We start from the raw sequence: 16,489 nt of genomic DNA, 5'->3' as shown, positions 1-16,489 counted from the left end.
CCCTCCGGCTGTGAGCAACAGTGGGCACTCGGAGCAGGAGCTGGCTCGTCAGGGGTGGCTGCAATGGGGCAGCCAGACACGGGTTCTGGGGGAGCCTGTCCAGGCTGACGGTCAAAGCCAGGGAGAAGATGGTGTTTCTGCGAGTGTGGTGAGAGAGGGGCAGGGGGCCAAGACTAGGGACCCGCAGTTGGACACTGGGAGGAGAAAAGGAGCTAGGGAAGCAGACAGAGAGGCTCAGAAACCAGGAGGGCGTTTTGGAAGGCCAGACTCCACTTGGTGTATTCAGGGGAGCTGGCCTGTGGGCGTCCAGAGGGGCTCAGGCTGCCGACCCGCACATCCCCCTGGTTCTAAAGGGTCTGACTGAGTGGCTGGCTTCTGGCCCCCCCAACCCAGGAAGCTGGCGCCCACGCTGCCCAGCACCCACTGTGTGCCGCTCTCCCTGTGCCCTTCACAACAACTCCAGCTGAGACCCTGAAAGGGGAGTTCTGCCCAGCTGCGGCCAGGGCCAGCCAGCTCTGTGGTGGGGGCGCCTGGGGGTGTGTGGGGGGGTTCTGGCTTCTGCGGGCTGGGGGAGGCTGCCTCTGAGCCTGGCAGGCAGCCCTTCCTTTCCCTCCCCCTCAGTAAAGGAAGGCAGGGAAAAAACGTGTTTTTATAAATAGCTCCAGCCCCAGCTGATTTGTAAATTCAGTGGGTTTTTTGTGTCAATGACATCACCCTCCTCCCCATAGCAACCCCCGACGATATCAAAATTGCCAAGCAACGTTGGAGCAGCTCAACGCCCCAAACGAGCAGGTCGCTGCCTGAGGATTTAATGGAGAAATCCCAAAGTGAGCCTGGGTGCCTGGTGGAGGAGGGGCGCGCTGCGGCGGGGAAGGAGGCCGGAGCTCGCGCGCCGCCGTGCAGCCTGCCAGGCAGCCCCGGGCCAGCTGGCGCGCCCCGGTGAAGGCCACGCGCCCTTTGACAGCCCTGCTGTCGACAGCAGATGGGGGAGGGCACTGGCCTGATGTGCCAGGAGCTGGGAGCAGCCATCCAGGTGACTAAGCCGGCCCACTGGCACTGAGTCTCTTCCTTCCCTTTCGCATCTGATTATTCTGGGAGCTGGAAACTCGGAGCTGCACCTGGGTGCCGCCCCTTCCCATTCTCCCCTCTCTACCTTGGGCTCCGAGGAAGATGGGACCTGTCAGGAATCGGCTGCCACCCCCTAAGGACATGGAAGATGCTGTGGGGGCCCGAGTTTCCGGGAGAGAGATGCTGGCCGGCCAAGTGCAATAGCAGACATGGTGATCGGGCTGCAGTGTCCTCCGGAGGTGTCAGGAGAGAAGGGGAGACTGGTCTGTGCTAACTGGAGTCCTCCCGGGCTGGCTTTGAACTCACCTCCCACAGGATACTGCTGTACATGAGTGGCTTCTAGGGCCAGAGTGGCATTTGGAGAGCGAGGCTGGATTGGCTTAGGCTGGCCTGGGCAGGTAGGTGGCTCTGTGATGGGTGTGGCCCCACGTGTGTGTGAGAGGGTGCGTGTCACCCCCCACCTCCACCCCTGCTGAGGACAGAGGGCTGGGGACGCGGGGCTTGGCAGCAGTTCACCTCATGGATGCTGGGCCCCCCTAGGCCCTGAGGTGGGTGCTGTGGAAAAGGGACCCCAAGCCCCCGGCCTGAACAGGGTGAGGAGCAGCTCGAGCTCAGACAGGCCCAGGCCCCCTCTAAGCCCACGGGACAGAGACTCGGGAGCACTTCCAAGTCGGGAATGGTGCAGAGGGGTGCGCCAAGGATGGAAGCCAACCCGCCAGGGGGCCAGACAGAGCCTCAGCTGCCCCCCCTTCTGACAGCCCCCAGGAGTTGTGTCATTCGACCGCGTAGTGCCAGTCAGCACCTAAGTGTGTCCCCAGGGACGCATGCCCCGAGCGGGTGTGGGCCGGGACATGGCTTCCCCCTCCTCAGGACCCCGCTGGGGGCCGCCCGAGCCCCCGGCCCCCACAGAGCATGCTCCGGCGTGTCAGGCAGAGGGGCGTGGGCCACCTCCCGCCGCCTCCCCCGTGCAGCTGGCAGCCTCACGGGCACACCGGTGAGTAAGCCGCCAGGGGGAGGACGGCTGTGTGCCCACAGAGGCAGGACGACACCAACCAGGAGCCTTCAGGAGGAGCGGCTCCGCCAGAAAAGCACTGAGCTTTGCTTCTGTTCCTTTTTCTCTTTTTCTGCCTGAAGGGAGTGCCTCTTCCTGGGCTAGAGACAAGCAACGGCCTGCGGGGAGGAGCGCGAGGCCCGGCGGCCCCCCAGGAGTGGCCACGGTAAGGCCCCTGCGGCCGCTGCGGGGTCAGGCTCCCTGGGCGGGGCTGGGGGCCCAGGCTTCCGGGCTGCCCACCGCCCTGGACAGGGGCAGAGGCTGCGGGTTTCTAGGAGAATGAGCCCCACACCCCACCCACTCCGCCGCTGCCTTTCCAGGTTGAGGTTGAAAGAGCCCGGGGCGAGCTGGCTTCTGGCTTCCCACCCCAGGGAGAAATGCTTGTTCCTGCCTTTCTGCTCTTCTGCCTTTACCTCCCCCTCCCGCCGGGCCGAGCTGGTGTGGTGCCACCGGGACACCCCTCGGGAAGGCCCCTCTCACCCCACCACCTCTGGGACACTCGGCTCAACTATTCATCCCACAAATATTTATGAAGCATTGCTGGGGCTCCCAGTCATGCCCTGATGCCGAGTCTGACCTGGCTGAGCTTCTGACTCTGAAACTTGGCTTCAGGTCAGGTTCAGGGGGGCTGCCTGGCTGAGCACCATCCCTTCTCACAGGCCTCAGGCTCCCCACCTCTGCGGCAGGGTTGATGACCTGGTTGGCTCCAGGGGTCACGCCCACGGAGCTCGGGGTTTAAATTGCCCGGGCCCCACCGAGAAGCCAGGTGAATCCAGCGTACACAGTTTGTTCTTTCCCTGGTGTCACAGAGCAAGGTTGGAGGGTCCTGCTTGGGGGTCTTTCCCTAAGCTGGTTCTGCTGGCAGTGGGGTTCCAGGAGTAGTGGATGGACTCAAGGCCACCCGACTCGGCCCCACAGAAGCTTATCAGCTAGGAATAAGGCCTTTGGGCCAAGCAAGGAGTCCCCTCTGCAGCTTAGGAGTGGCAAACCTGGGAACCCTACTGACAGGCGTGCCTAGCCAGGAGGGGTTTGGCACTGGGAGCAAGGCTTCTAGAAACACCCAACTGGGGTGAAAAGCTCTGCGCACCTGAGAATGGGCACAAGGTGGGAGTGTGGGGGCTGCACAGACCTTCCAGGCCCCCAAAGACAGACTGATGAGTCTTTGTGAGCTGAGCTCTCTAGGCTGTACCAGGCACAGGGAAGGTGCAGGCTGGTCTGGGGTCTCTAGCACAGCAAAGTCCACTCAGCACAATTCCCAAAGATGACCAGGAATGCCCTCTGTCCTGGAGAAGCACATGGGACTGGAGTCCAGATGAACCATAAGTGTCTCCCATTCAATTAATCTCCATACCTGGCTCCAGTATGAGGAAAATGACCCAGCTGTGACAGTATTTGCCTCCTTGCACAAGGTGACTCTGAGCCTAGGGGTCTCCCAGGTATGCAGAGCCAAGCGGCAGCTGGCCAGCTGGGGGCAGAGTGACAGAGGTTGCGGATGCCAGACAAACAGCAGACAAGCTGCCTGGGCGAGGAGGAAGCAGAGGATAGAGGGCAGGGCATAGGGGGCATAAGGGACAGGAGGAGAAAAGGTTGCCTGGGCTTTTAAGAGGGGAGGGCTCTGGATGGCTGGTTTTCTTATACCTGCCCACCTTCATGGGAGGCACTGGGCAAGACAGAGGTGGAGACGCTGAGAGACTGTGCTCCTTACCCAAACAGTCCCAGAAATGCTTCTTTTTCTTTTCTTTTTTTTTTTTTTAAAGATTTTATTTATTTATTTATTTGACAGAGAACGAGAGAGAGAGCATGGAGCAAGCGGGAGGGGCAGAGGGAAAGAGAGAAGCAGACTCCCCCCTGAACAAGGAGCCCAATGCGGGAGTCCATCCCAGGACCCCTGGATCATGACCTGAGCTAAAGGCAGGTGCTTAACCAACTGAGCCACCCAGGCACCCCCCAGATATGATTTTAAAACACTGTGCCCTGGGTGCAGAAAGCAGGGAGGACTGTCCTGTGGCCTGAAGCAGAGCCCTTCCCATAGGATACCCTCCACACCGTAAGTGGGAAGGCCCAGAATTCAGGACTAACTTGGGCAGTAGGAAGGTTGCTAGCAACCCTCATAATCAGGCAGAGCCAACCGGTTGGAAGGGAGCATGGAAAATGGAAGCTTTGGAGGCAGAAAGAGCTCTCCACTCCCTGAAGCCAAGCTGGCCCTGTTGCCCCCGGGGAGCATGCTGACTGGTAGCTGCCCCCTTCTGAGCTCAGCCTAAGGGCCCACTCAGGGCTAAGGTGAGATGCACAAAATGTGAGATGAAGGGGAACTTGACTTGTCTGTTCTTGGCAAGACCTTTGCTCAAGGCAGCACATGGAGATGGCAACTGGCGCCTGGTCCTGGCTTGCTGGCTTGCAGGGAGGGAACAGGGCTGCCTCACTACTAAGTACAAAACACGTGTGGCAGGGACAGGGGGTGGGAGAAAGTGCTGCTAAATGAAGGACCAAACCTGGCCCCTGGGGAGCTAACAGCTCTTCAACAGAGCAGTGGAAAGGGAAGCTGAGCTTGGAGCCAACCCCACCAGAAACCAGCTGAGCTACAGAGCCTGGCTCAGCAACAGGGTGGTGGCATTCTTTGGCCCACCCTGGGCCCCAGACTCATGGCTGAAGCTATCAGCCATGACCCATCCAGTCCAGATAATTTATGAATTTAGACCAACACTGGGAGATGGATCTTAACATAGAACTTAACAAAGATGGACAAAATCAGATTAGTTGAGAGTGGAAAGCAAAGGAAGAAGCAGTTTGAACGGCAGTGGGTGGAGGATGAATGCTCAAGGAGACAGACAAGTGCAAGAAGAGGGAGAATGCTGGGAAGAAATGTGGTACCAGCTCCAGTTTTTCCTGAAGAGCAAATTGTCTGCCCCTGAGTTTCTCTAAGGAATGACTTGAGTCTGTGGAGAGTTTCCTTCTCCATCTGGGGTCTAGTTTCAGGTGTTGAGGACTTAGGCAGTAGACAGTGAAGGAATGGTCCCCTTCCATGGTCCCCTCTTTGAGTCTGGAATTTTGTCACGTGGTGGCCCTGACTCGTTGAGGGACGATGTACTCCTGAGCCCCATCTGAAGCACAGACTTGGAGAGGCTGCGTGCAGGGGGCCAGACCGAAGACCCTGGGGGACTTTTTTTTTTTTAAGATTTTATTTATTTATTTGACAGAGAGAGAGACAGCCAGTGAGAGAGCAAACACAAGCAGGGGGAGTGGGAGAGGGAGAAGCAGGCTCCCAGTGGAGGAGCCTGAGGCAGGGCTCCATCCCAGAACGCCAGGATCACGCCCTGAGCCGAAGGCAGCTGCTTAATGACTGAGCCACCCAGGCGCCCCACACAGGGGACTTCTTGATCACTCTGGCAAGTGACTTAGAAATGCCAGGAACCATTAAGGTTCAGACTCAGAGACTTTATGCTTTTTCTGCCAAAGTTATCTGTTCTATGGATTTAGGAAAGATAATGCCAGGTTCTGTTCACCTAAAAGAACAAGAAAAAAGTATGCCCCAGAACATGACATACTTTCATATGCTGGGGGAATAAGGATGCGAAAAATGGGTTCCGGTTCCCCCAAAACTGCATGGAGCCACATTAGCCCCAGCAAAGGGACACCCATGGTGGCCACCATTTTCTATCAAACCTCTTTATAACACATCAGGCAGTGCAGAGACCCAGGTCTTTACAGAGGGAAGATAATGACTTTTTTTGCACACCTGTGGGTTTTCTGTGGCAACCTTCCCCCCTCGAAGTGTTGCCTCAGTCAGCAAATGCTGGTGTCTGTCTGCTTGGCTCTGGTTTGCCCAGGTCTCAAAGCACTCAAGCCCCAGGGCCACTGGCTAAGGGGGCGGAGGCAGATCTGTGTTCTCTTGCACACTCAGGCTGATCAGGACGTGGAGAGGGGGACCTCTGGGTGCTCAGAGAAGCAGGTCCAGAAAGCTCAGGTCAGCTAGTGGGTTGTTCTGGTCTCTGATCCCAGTGCAGCAGGGACCCAGCCCGCTCCACCCCGGGGGGCAAATAGCTACCAGCCAGTCACCTTTACTGAAGGTAAGTAAAGTGCTGCCTGCCGGCCTGCCCGAGCTCCTAAAGGCTGCCGGAACAGCAGCAGGGTGAAAACCGGGAGGACTGGTTCTCTGCTTCAGCTTCCTGGCCAGGAGCCTCCAGCCTCCATTTTCTTTCTTTTAGCTTCAAATGAGGAATTGCACAGGAAGGCACAGAGGGGAGAGGGAGCCAGGGGACCATTTATTCCACCACCTCACGGGCATCCAGAGCACAGTCTGGGGGCCGTGAGGTGGGGTGCAGAGGAGGAAAGGACTGCCCCTGAAAGGAGCTCGCCACCTTGGATGGCCATAGCACCTTCAAGCCAAAAGGAGTCCCTAAGAATGTTTACTCAAGCCCCATAATACTAGAGAGGGAAGCAGAGGCCCAGAGAAGCAAAGTGGGTCCTGAGATCACCCAGCTGACTGGTGGCAGAGCCTTGGTTTCAGGCCCTGGGGGTCCCCACCTCCCAGTCCTGTACTCCCTCACCACCCAGGCTGCCCTTCTGTCAGCAGCAGCATCAACGGTGCCCCCCAAGCAGGGGCAGGCAAAAGCTGCAGCGTAAGCTGATGGTTTGAGGAGACAGCCTGGCCCAACACACTAAGAGGCCAGACAGGTCCTGGTGCTCGGCTGTGCCTCCTGCCCTAACAGGGACCTGGCTTTGCCACACCCACCGCCCCGCCCCGCCTCACCCGGCCCCTGCATCTCGCTCAGCAAGCAGCCCCTGCTCAGCCCAAGTTCATTGCTCAGTGCCCCCCAAGGAGAGGCTTTGCCCCCCACACTGCCCCACCCCTCCTCCAGGATACTCTCTGAGAAACAGAACCAGCTAATTCATAAATGGATTGATTTGTCCCAGGAGGCATTTTACCTTTTACCATAAGGCTGGCAGTCGTGTCTTAAACCAAAGAAGAAAGTATTGATGAAGGTATCTAGGAATGAAAGAGAGATTCTGGGCAGAAGTCAGAAGAGGCGCGTAGGACACCCTTTATTTCCGGTGGTCTTTTCACCAGTATATACTATGACCCCAGGCAGGAAATTAAATGTCCGGAGGTTAGATTCCAGAAGCAGGAGGCCTGTCGCCTGTCATCTGTCACCCTTGTCACCAGGCCCAAGCTGGACAAGAAGACTTGTATATTGCACTATAGTGGGTCTTGCTGGAAGATGGTGTGTCTGGGACCCAGAAAGGTGGGGTCCCATCCCCAGGGAGGGATGAAGTCAGGCCCAGAGGCAAGAATGCAAGGCCAGGAGTGAGCATGCATGCAGAGCTCTTGGGGAGGAGAGGATGGTCAGACAGGAAAAGCTGGCCCCACACAGTCCGTCATCCCAGCAAAGGCCATTGTGCCAGCCACTGGTGAGGACATGGCAGTGTGAGCAGAACCCCTGCCAAGTCCGTGTTCACATAAAGTTCCTGCGGGCACCATCCCTGGGGTAGTCAAGGCGTGGACCAGAGACTAAGGAAGGAAAGCCCCCACAAAGGGATGGCAGTAGCTGCCTGGGCCCCTCCAGGCCCCTCTAAACATGGGCCGGCCCAGCCAAGTGGCAGTTAGATAGGCCATGCCATCTAACACTGACCCAGGGCAGATGCAGAAAGTAGAGTTCAGGAAGCACTGTAGCCAGGGAGTCAATGTTCCCAAGAGGCCACAGGCCAGAGTGTGTGAAGTGTCTGTATTTAGAGCTAAGGTGTTGCCCCCAGACAGTTGTGGATGGGGCCTGGGCAACCAACAGCATGTTTCCTCACACTCTTCCCTTCCCTGGGGCTCCGGTCTGGACCCTTACCTGGTCAGGCACGAGCCTTCTGCTCCCCCCCCCCCACTCACCTGTCCTTCCTGAAAGCCAGGCCCTGGGATCCAGGGCACGGGTGACAGTCACGGCCCTGACCCAGCCTCAGACCAGGGACAACAGTGAGAGGTTCAGAGGAGAGGAGAGGACAATGAAGGGTTTCCATTCAAGCCGCTTGCAGCTGTCAGCTCTGCCAGCAGAAATGCTAGCCAGAGAGCCAAACTGCCAGCAACAGACATTTGCATGGAACTTTGGAGCCCATCAAGAGCACGGGCTGCGAAGTGATCATAGTGAGAAGATATTACATGAATTCATCATGTCTCTAAAATGGGTGTCCTTGGAATGCAGGTGGCCCGTTCTGTTTCCAGCCCTCCCCAGGGTATCTCCTACCCCCATGAAGCTGGGAAGGGTGCCGCAGCCAGCTCCACCCCTGCTTCAGCCCCTTGAGGCAGGTGGACGGTGGCCCCAGAGTCTGAGCACTTGTCCATATCACCAGGCCGCTTAGGGCCATCAGACAAGTTCAGCCTCCAGTGTCAGTCTGCATTTGGGGAGGACAGGCCTCTCTATCCCCAGCAGCACAGGAAATCTAGTACAGATGCAGGGCTTGAGAAAAAGGCAGGCAGAGAGAGGCTGGAGGCTTCTAGGTATGGTTCACCTCTGCTAAGGTTCAGAATGGCACAAAGACACATCTGTCCAGCCGCTGGGCAGGTGAGTCCCATAGGCTTTCCCCAAACACCTAACGGCCCAGGCAGTGCTGCCACCTGGGGCTAGGGTTCTCTCTCTGGGATTTGTAGTGGCTAGATCTATTGGGTTGACGTAGTAGCAAGTTCCCCTGAAGAATCCTGGGACTCTGCCCTTGTGGCACCCACACGGGGCTCTACTGCTCCCTGCAGCAGCTGTGTGCACCCCTGGCATGGGGGAGGGGAGTTTCTGCCTGGGTCCCTTTAGCAGCTACGGGGGCCAAGGGTCAAGAACCTCTCACCCCGTCTGGGAGTGCGGGTCCTCGGGACTCTGGTACCCCAAGGCTTTAGCCTTGTCATTCCATCCCCTTCCCAAGAGAGAGGGACACTGTCTCCCCTGTTATACACATCAAGAAACTGAGACTGAGACATGCGGGAAGCCTAGAGAGGCAGAGGGCTCCAACCCAGCAAGAACCCATGGTCTCTGCAGCAGCACTGTCCACCTCTCTCCTGCCTAAGGGCCCCTCCATTCATATTCCCAGACCCTCAGAGGTTTGCACCTGCCTCTCGGCCCCATCAGGGGAGGGGCACTGGCCCAGGCTGCCCCACGAGCAGGAAGGGACAGGTATTGGGCACCCTGGATGAGAGGGAGAGGAAGGAGTCTTTTCCCAAGTGGGCCTCTCTCCTGGGTCCAAGGGCTGCAGGGCGAGTGCACACCTACCCCTCCTGGGGCCCCGGCTCCAGGAGCTCCTCAAGCCAAGTAGCAAGCGGGGGCACCAGCACCCACCGGCCCAGCCATGCCGCATGCGGGCCTGAGTGCGCCAGGCCTGGTCTAGGTCTGTGGAGGATAGATGGCTTGATGAGGGGTCTTCAGGCAGCATGCTGGTTCATGACAGGAAATCTAGCACCCTGCTCCTAGCAGGAGACTCAGTAACAGGGTGGAAGAAAGTGAGGCCCTCTCTGCCCCACATACCCACTGCCACGTGGGGGTCCTCATGCCCTTCTCAGAAACGGGGGAGGGATATTTCCCACATACACTGTGTCACGTGACTCACCCTTCCTGGGTGGTGGTCAGAGTTGGCGCAAGGAGGGCAATCCTCCCCGCTCAGCTGTTTCCTGGGACTTGACCCCACATGATCAAGTCATGTCCGACAGTCTGAGTAGCACAGATAAGAGAACAAGCTGGGGGCAGATACACTGGGGTCGAGTAACCACAAGACCTTGAGCTTATCCCTTAACCACTCAGCCTGTTTCCTCGTCTGTAAAGTGAGAATATAATAGTATAGCACTTCTATGCCTGGGCTGTTGTGAAGACGAGTGAGATATGTGTAAATACTCACGAACTGGCAGCATTACTATTTCTCTTACTAGAGGAGGGCAGAGTCACCCAGAGGAAGGAGCCCTGGAAGGAGTAAGTGAGCCTGTCAGCAGTTCTTGATCCCCAGGAAGCTTCTGAAGTCACGGAGCAGAAACGTACAGGGAAAGGATAATGTGTTTTTGTTTCTAAACCACAAGCAGATCCATATCTTTCCTCTTTGGCCCTAACCTGGGCTCTCAGCCCCGGCTTAGGTGCTCAGATGTTCCAACAGGCCCCAACAGCCAAAGGCTGAGAGATAGCTAGCTGGGAAGCACCCGCCCTGCTCTGCGGGGCTGCCCTGATGCCCTCGCAGACAGTACTGCTTGGCCAGTGCCCCAGAGCTGGAGCGGCTCCAACGGCATTGCCCATGGTGAAATGTCAGTTGTCCGTGTCCCTGTACAGAGCTCCTGCCCGATCTGAGAATGGCAGTGCATGGACAAGCAGGAGGCCTATGCCAGCCACCAGGGTTCTCCAAAGAAGGCTGTGCCTGGTCCCTTACCCTGTGCTCAGGACTCTAACCTGGGAACAGGGCCAGAGGGAGGCACATGAATGCTAGAGGAGTCACTGTCCCCCAAACTGTTCCTGCCACTGGCTGGGCAAGGCTGAGTTAGGCGTGGATCAGAGGAGGATGGGGGTGCAGGGCAGGGGGAGTTAATCACAGGACAAATTCTGCACATCCCAGTTGTCCCATTTTGCAGAGGGTCATCCAACCCAGTGCAGCAGACCCACCTGCAGATGGGACTGGACGTGCAGAGACTGAGGTTGGGAGGGGCCCAGGAGGTCCCCTAGTGTTGTCTAGTATCCAGGATGAGAACCTTTCCTCTAGCATATCTGACTGATAGTTATGTGGGTTCTTGGATACCTCCAGTGTTGGGGGATTCATTACCTCCCCTGGTCAGTTGTATTTGGGAGTCTCTGACTCTCTTCAGGCCCCAAACCCAATCTCTGTTCCAAAAGGACCCCAGGGTTTCCTAGACTCACTGCTACAGGGTGAGGATGGGACTTGACTAGTAGCCTTTCTGGGACACCCAAGCCTGGATTCAAACCAGATTAAATACCAGTTCATTTCTGATAATATTCTAATGGTCAGTCACACTTTATCGTGGTTCAACAGTTCAAAAGTACTGCTTGGAGCTCTGGTTTTGGTATAGAAGTTATCTGAATTTTTTTATAAGTTATTTGTATTAAAAGAAAATCACTCATGTGTGCACTTGTGAGTCAGTAAAAAATAATTTAGGGTGTTGATTCTAGGTCCAACATCATGCAGTTCATTCTAGCTTTGTTCCTGGTTCATCTCAAGTCCTCAACAACCAGTTTCCAGAACGCTCCCACCCAGCACAGCCTGCTTCCAGTAGCCAGCATTCAGCCAGTGCTCCCACATCTCTAAGGGGAAAGCCACCCTTGTACCTGCTGTCCCCTCCCTGCCACATGGCCCCCTGAGCCTAGGCTCAGCAGGCAACTTCCTGAGGGGACGCAGGAGGTCTGGGGTTGGCTCACAGGGTCAGGCCTCAGTGTTGCCCTGTCAGAGGAAAGAGAAGGAATCTTCTTGGGAAAGACACAAAGAGGAGGAGGGGAGACAGAGGGTAAGAAGAGGAGCAGAAACTAAATATACGTAAGAGTGCGTGCGTGGAGGTGGGCAAGGGGACCTGCACTTTGCTGCCCAGCTGCCACACCACTAAGCCCTGTAAGCAATAGAGCCCATATGCAAATGCTTTATCTAGAAATTGCACCGATCTAGAATCAGTGAATAAAGACGATACATGGCAACAGCGAACTCAATAACGGAGTTCGAGGCACCCAACGAAGACAAAAATCCCAGCACTGTCCTCAGTCCCCGCTGTGATGTTGGCAGTCATCCAACCACTGCTTGGGAGCAGCCACTCAAGGCCTAGAGGTACCAAATTTCCAAGCCAGAATCCCCCAGCACTCAGTCAGATACAGCCCTGTCTGGGGGCCCAAGTCTAGGACAGCAAGGGTCTGCTCACTTCCTGGTTTAGGGAAGAGACAGACAGGTGGCCCTGCCTCTGCCCCACAACACATCGACCCTCTAATTCAAAAGAAGCAGGGTAAAGTGCAGTGAGGAGTGAGCCCCTCTGAAGGGCCATCCTGCTCCGAGGCCAGAGCACTGCAGGGGACAACCTGGGGATGCCAGCTGTGTAACAGGCCCATTCTCCGAGAATGCAAGGTACTCAAAGGCTTTGTTTTTCTGAGGGGTCCCCTTGGGGGGGGGGGCTGGGAACCCTGAGGCTGAGATTCTCAGAACTGAGCCGTCTGACGAGGAAGTTGGAATCCCTTTAAATCCTGGCTTTCCCACCCGAGAATGGGAAATACCTCAAAACAGTCTTAGGGCCTTGTCGGGATGGGACAGACAGGCTTTAGGACTCCAGCTGAGACTCCCCAGTGTATGTAGGTGGGTGCACTCGCCCCGCTGCCCCTCTGGTATCCGGGAGGAGTCGGCGCGCGGCCTCCAGATGTGCATCTGCAATGCACATCAACGAGTTAATGACACACCGAGGCACTCAGCGGATAATCCAAGTCAGGCCCCTGGGCGGCCCTCCAGGGGCCACGGGGCCATCGGCAGGTTGCAGCGGGCCCGACCCGGATGAGGGCCCGCAGGCGAAGGGCCGGCCAGGGCGGGAGCCGAGTGATTAGAAGAAAAGGGTCGAGCAGGGGGGCGCCCCTCCGGCGAAGAGGCTCCTGGCCATGGCCCCTGCACCCCTGGGCGACTTTTCCCGGGCTTTGTGTTCGCCCTGTCCTACCTGAGGCCACACCCTGAAATCAAACTCGCGGCCAGGTGAAGCCGGCGCTGCACAAACAAGTAAGCGCGGCCTCTCTCCGCCGTCCCCGGCGCCGCCAAGGTCCCTCCCGCGGAGGGCGGGCCCGGCTCCCGCGGCCTCCCCGAGCTCTCCAGGGACTTTCCGCTGGGCAGGTGGGTGCCCCGGCCACCCCGGGAGGCCGGCGACCCCTCTGGGGGGGGGGGGACCGGGACGCAGGGACAGGTCTCACGCGCGCGCGGCCTCCTTTCCCCGGGTTTTCAGTCCCTAAAGTTCGGGGCTGGCCGGCGCCCTGTGCACCCAGGAGCGGCCGTGGGGAGGACGCGGGGCTGACGGGCCCTGAGCGCCGGTACCGGGAGCCGGCGCAGCTGGGGGTCGGACCGACCTCCGCGTGTGCGCCGGCGCTTCCGGCCCAGCTGCTGGGGCTGCTGCGGCGCGGGGCTGGGGGATTCGCGCCCCAGAGGGGCGCCCCATGCGGGCCTGCGAGGTGGGGCGGGTGGCCGCGCTGAGTCGGAGCGCGGTGGGGACAGCGGCCCGAGGCGGTGCTGCGCCCACTGCCCCTCCTCCCCGTGCGCCGGGCGGGGAGCCCGCCACCTTGCCTTGTACCTGAGATGGTGGCTCAGTCGGGAGGCAGGCCTAGGGCGGTTCCGAATGCTCTGGATTCGGCCGGTCGCAAAATCCACCGAGACACATATAGCATTTGTCACAATGCATTTCTGATCTCTTTCCACCCAGGCCTCCGAGGACTGGCCGGGGAAGGTCCTCAGTCTTCCTTCTCCTTGGTGCCTGAGAGCTCTGCCCACTGAAGAGTGAGGAGTCGGGAGGAAGAGGAGGCGAGGAAGCGGCCAGGAGGTGAGTGAGGAACCTTCAGCCCTGGTAAGGTGTCCAGGAGCCTTCTCAAGACCTCCATAAGGGACAGGCTGGTAGGGGCAGTGGACAGGCTGGTGGCCCTCCTGTGACGTTCTGGGTACTGTTAGGCAGGGGCAGTGGTCCCTCCTAGGTGCCATTTCTCCATCCTTACTGGATGTGCACTGTAACTCCCTCCAGCCCACAGCAGGAGGCCCCAGAGCAGACTTCTGCCTGCCCCTGGCCCAGCCTCTGCTGTGGTCAGGTGTGATGCCTGTCTGGGGCGAGCCAGTGTCACGAAGGCCGGTGCACTGAATTCTTGCTTGGGAAGGAGGCTCCCGAACAGGAAGGGCAGCAGCCAGCCCAGCGTCTGCGCTGAGCAGACCGGAGGCAGCCCCAGGCAGAGGTGCTGCTCGGCACATCCCAGCCTGCTAGCTCATTGCCCACATCTCCCAACCTGCTAAAATGGACCCAGCTTTTCCCTCGCCCGTGGAAGATGAGCGGCATCCCATCTGGGATCTAGATGCTTCTAGGAGCAGCCAGGGCTAAGACATGAAGAGCTCCCGGCGTGTGGGCTGGGTTTTCTGTGTCTTGTCCTATTCTGGTGTGTTTTCGGCTCCCCTGACTTGTTTTTCGAGGTAGGGGAAAGAGGGGCGTCGAGACCATGGCCGTGCTCGGGTCTTTTGGGACTGTTACAGCATGTACTGTAATACTGCGAGCCCCTCGGGCCATACATACGACAGGAGCGGAGAGCACGTTTGCAATCAGAAAGAGCTGGGTTCAAATTCTGACTTCGCCTTCTATTTATTCCTTAAGCGAGTTGTTTTACTTCTCTATAAACTTAAATGTCCTCCCCTGTGAAACTGGGCGATCGAGCGTGCCTCAGAGGGTAGTTGTGAGAAGTCACAGTGATAAATAATCAGTGTCCAACAGCCCCAGCCGTGAGCCACCTCCTCACCCTCTGGTCATTACTCAGGAAAAGTTAAACTACCCGAGCCCTGAATTCTCCTGGAGAACTTTGAGAATGGTCTGGCTCTGTGGCAGCAGATTGTGGAGGGTTTAGAGCAAGCCACGGGAACAAAGTAAAGGCAGAGGGTCTGTGGTGGGCAGGTAGAGGTGGCCCGGGAAGGGGCCGGTTCTGGAAGAGGATCCAGCTTTGGAGGCAGAGACAGCGGGATGCTCTGTATGTGTCACAGGTGCTCACATGTCTGTGGGAGACCCGGACACATTGTTGCCACAGGGCTGCCCTGGGCAGAGGGAGCCTCTGGCTTGAGGCTTCTAGTCCTAGCTCTGCCCTCAGCGGCTGTGTGACCCGGGGCAGGTCGTTTGACTTCTCTGAGCACCAGGCATGTTAGCTTAGAGACACTGGGCTTGAATACGAGCTCCAAACTTACCATCTCAGACAGTCTTTCTCTCTGAGGCTCGGTTTCTTCACCTGTAAAACAGAGCTCATAATATCTAGCTTGTAGGGTTGTGGCCATTAAATGCACTTATAAGCACCTAGCACAGCGTCTGACGTGTGCTATGCACTTTATACCCATATGTGTGTATATTCCCTTTCTGGTCTCCTCCATCCTCTCCCCGGCCACCTGTCATCTTTAAGATGCACCCAGTAAAGCAGGTTTGACACATCTCACAGTATTGTGAGCATAAAGTCAAGAGGGGAACGAAACAGAGATATAGAAAGTGAAGGGCTGTAAAACATAATCTTTTTGTGTGGTTAGGGGCCTTAAGCCTGTGACTGGGGACTCTAGAGGCTCTTTCCAGCCAGGGTCTAAGGACCCTGTGATGAGGACTCGGGCCTCTGCCTATAGAGTCTGCTGAAAATTGGGCATAGTGAAGAGGTGTTCGACCTACAGCCCTTCCAAGAAGGCCATTCTTTACTTTTCCCTTGGAGATAACCCCGAGCCCGGGAAAGCCCAATGCTGTGGATTCTAAGTACAGTGAACAGAGGTCAGAGGGCTGCTCTGGCTTGGGCCGCTGCTGGACCACAGCATTGCATTAGTAGGCTGGAGCGGGGCCCGAGGCGGGCCTGAGTCAATATTGACCTTCCTGGCTGGCCAGCCTGGCTCTTTGGCCTCTCATTCAGCTGGAGTGTTGACACAAGAGATTGAATGAGCTTTATTATCATATTCTTTTCAACAACAGCCCCATTATCTCTCCCGTGGGGATTCGCTGGGACCTGTAGTGTGGGAATGGTGACAAGTGCAGGGAACCCAGGCATTTTGGCTTACATGCAGAATGCCCTCTGCCTGCACACTCAGCTTCTCTCTGGGTCTGTCCAGTGGGCCAGCAAAACCTCAAGGTCCTGCTCAGCATCCTGGGGACACTCCCTGCTTCAGCACGGAGGCCCTGGGCAGATCTATGAGGCCCTCAAGCAATGGCGGTGAGGGGCACAGCCTGGCTCTAGGACCCAGCCACCCTGCAGGTGACCACTGGGCAGAAAAACACATGAAATTCTCTTCAGGCCCTTCCCCCTGGTGAGACTTGGAGGGGGGGAGGCAGGAAATGAGTCCCCTGACTCACATGATGTGAAGAGGGGTAGATGGCAGGCCCAGACCTCTGCTAGAGACTGAGGGAGGGCAGAGATCAGCTCCATACAAAGGAAGAGCAGCAAGGGGACAGAAGAACAGAGGGCAGGGGCGTTGGGAAGCGGGGAGGAGCTCCCCATCACTGAATGTATTCTAGCAGGCCACAGACACGTCCCTGTCAGGAGTGCCACTGAGGGACTGAAAGTTGGCCAGGGACAGAGGAGAGGCCAGACCCCATGAGCAAGTCCCCAAGCATGTACACTACCATCTCTCTGGCAGGTGGGGCAGATCAGGGTGGGGTCTAGCAACATCTCTTTGGAAAAGCAAGCCAAACTGCATGAGACC

General features: G+C 57.5%; 1 protein-coding gene across 6 annotated transcripts in view; it reads left to right on the top strand.

Annotated features, from left to right (window-relative positions):
• The first annotated feature begins 778 nt into the window (after positions 1-778).
• The window catches only part of PAK6 (p21 (RAC1) activated kinase 6), a 37,089-nt gene continuing 21,378 nt past the window's right edge, over positions 779-16,489 (top strand). For 2 of the 6 annotated variants that reach the window (XM_034661170.1, XM_034661165.1), the window contains exons 1-3: positions 779-1,466; positions 2,203-2,285; positions 13,503-13,619. The gene's annotated coding sequence lies outside the window, so the exon portion shown is untranslated. Of the gene's footprint in view, positions 1,467-2,043; positions 2,063-2,124; positions 2,286-12,621; positions 12,923-13,502; positions 13,620-16,489 lie in introns of those variants that run through there. The other 4 variants (XM_034661168.1, XM_034661167.1, XM_034661169.1 and 1 more) reach the window with 4 other exon arrangements.

The sequence above is a fragment of the Ailuropoda melanoleuca genome, chromosome 5 (genome assembly GCF_002007445.2).
Source record: "Ailuropoda melanoleuca isolate Jingjing chromosome 5, ASM200744v2, whole genome shotgun sequence".
NCBI lineage: Eukaryota > Metazoa > Chordata > Mammalia > Carnivora > Ursidae > Ailuropoda > Ailuropoda melanoleuca.
The sequence above is the reverse complement of the archived record's forward strand: the minus strand, read 5'-3'. Positions and strand labels throughout refer to the sequence as shown.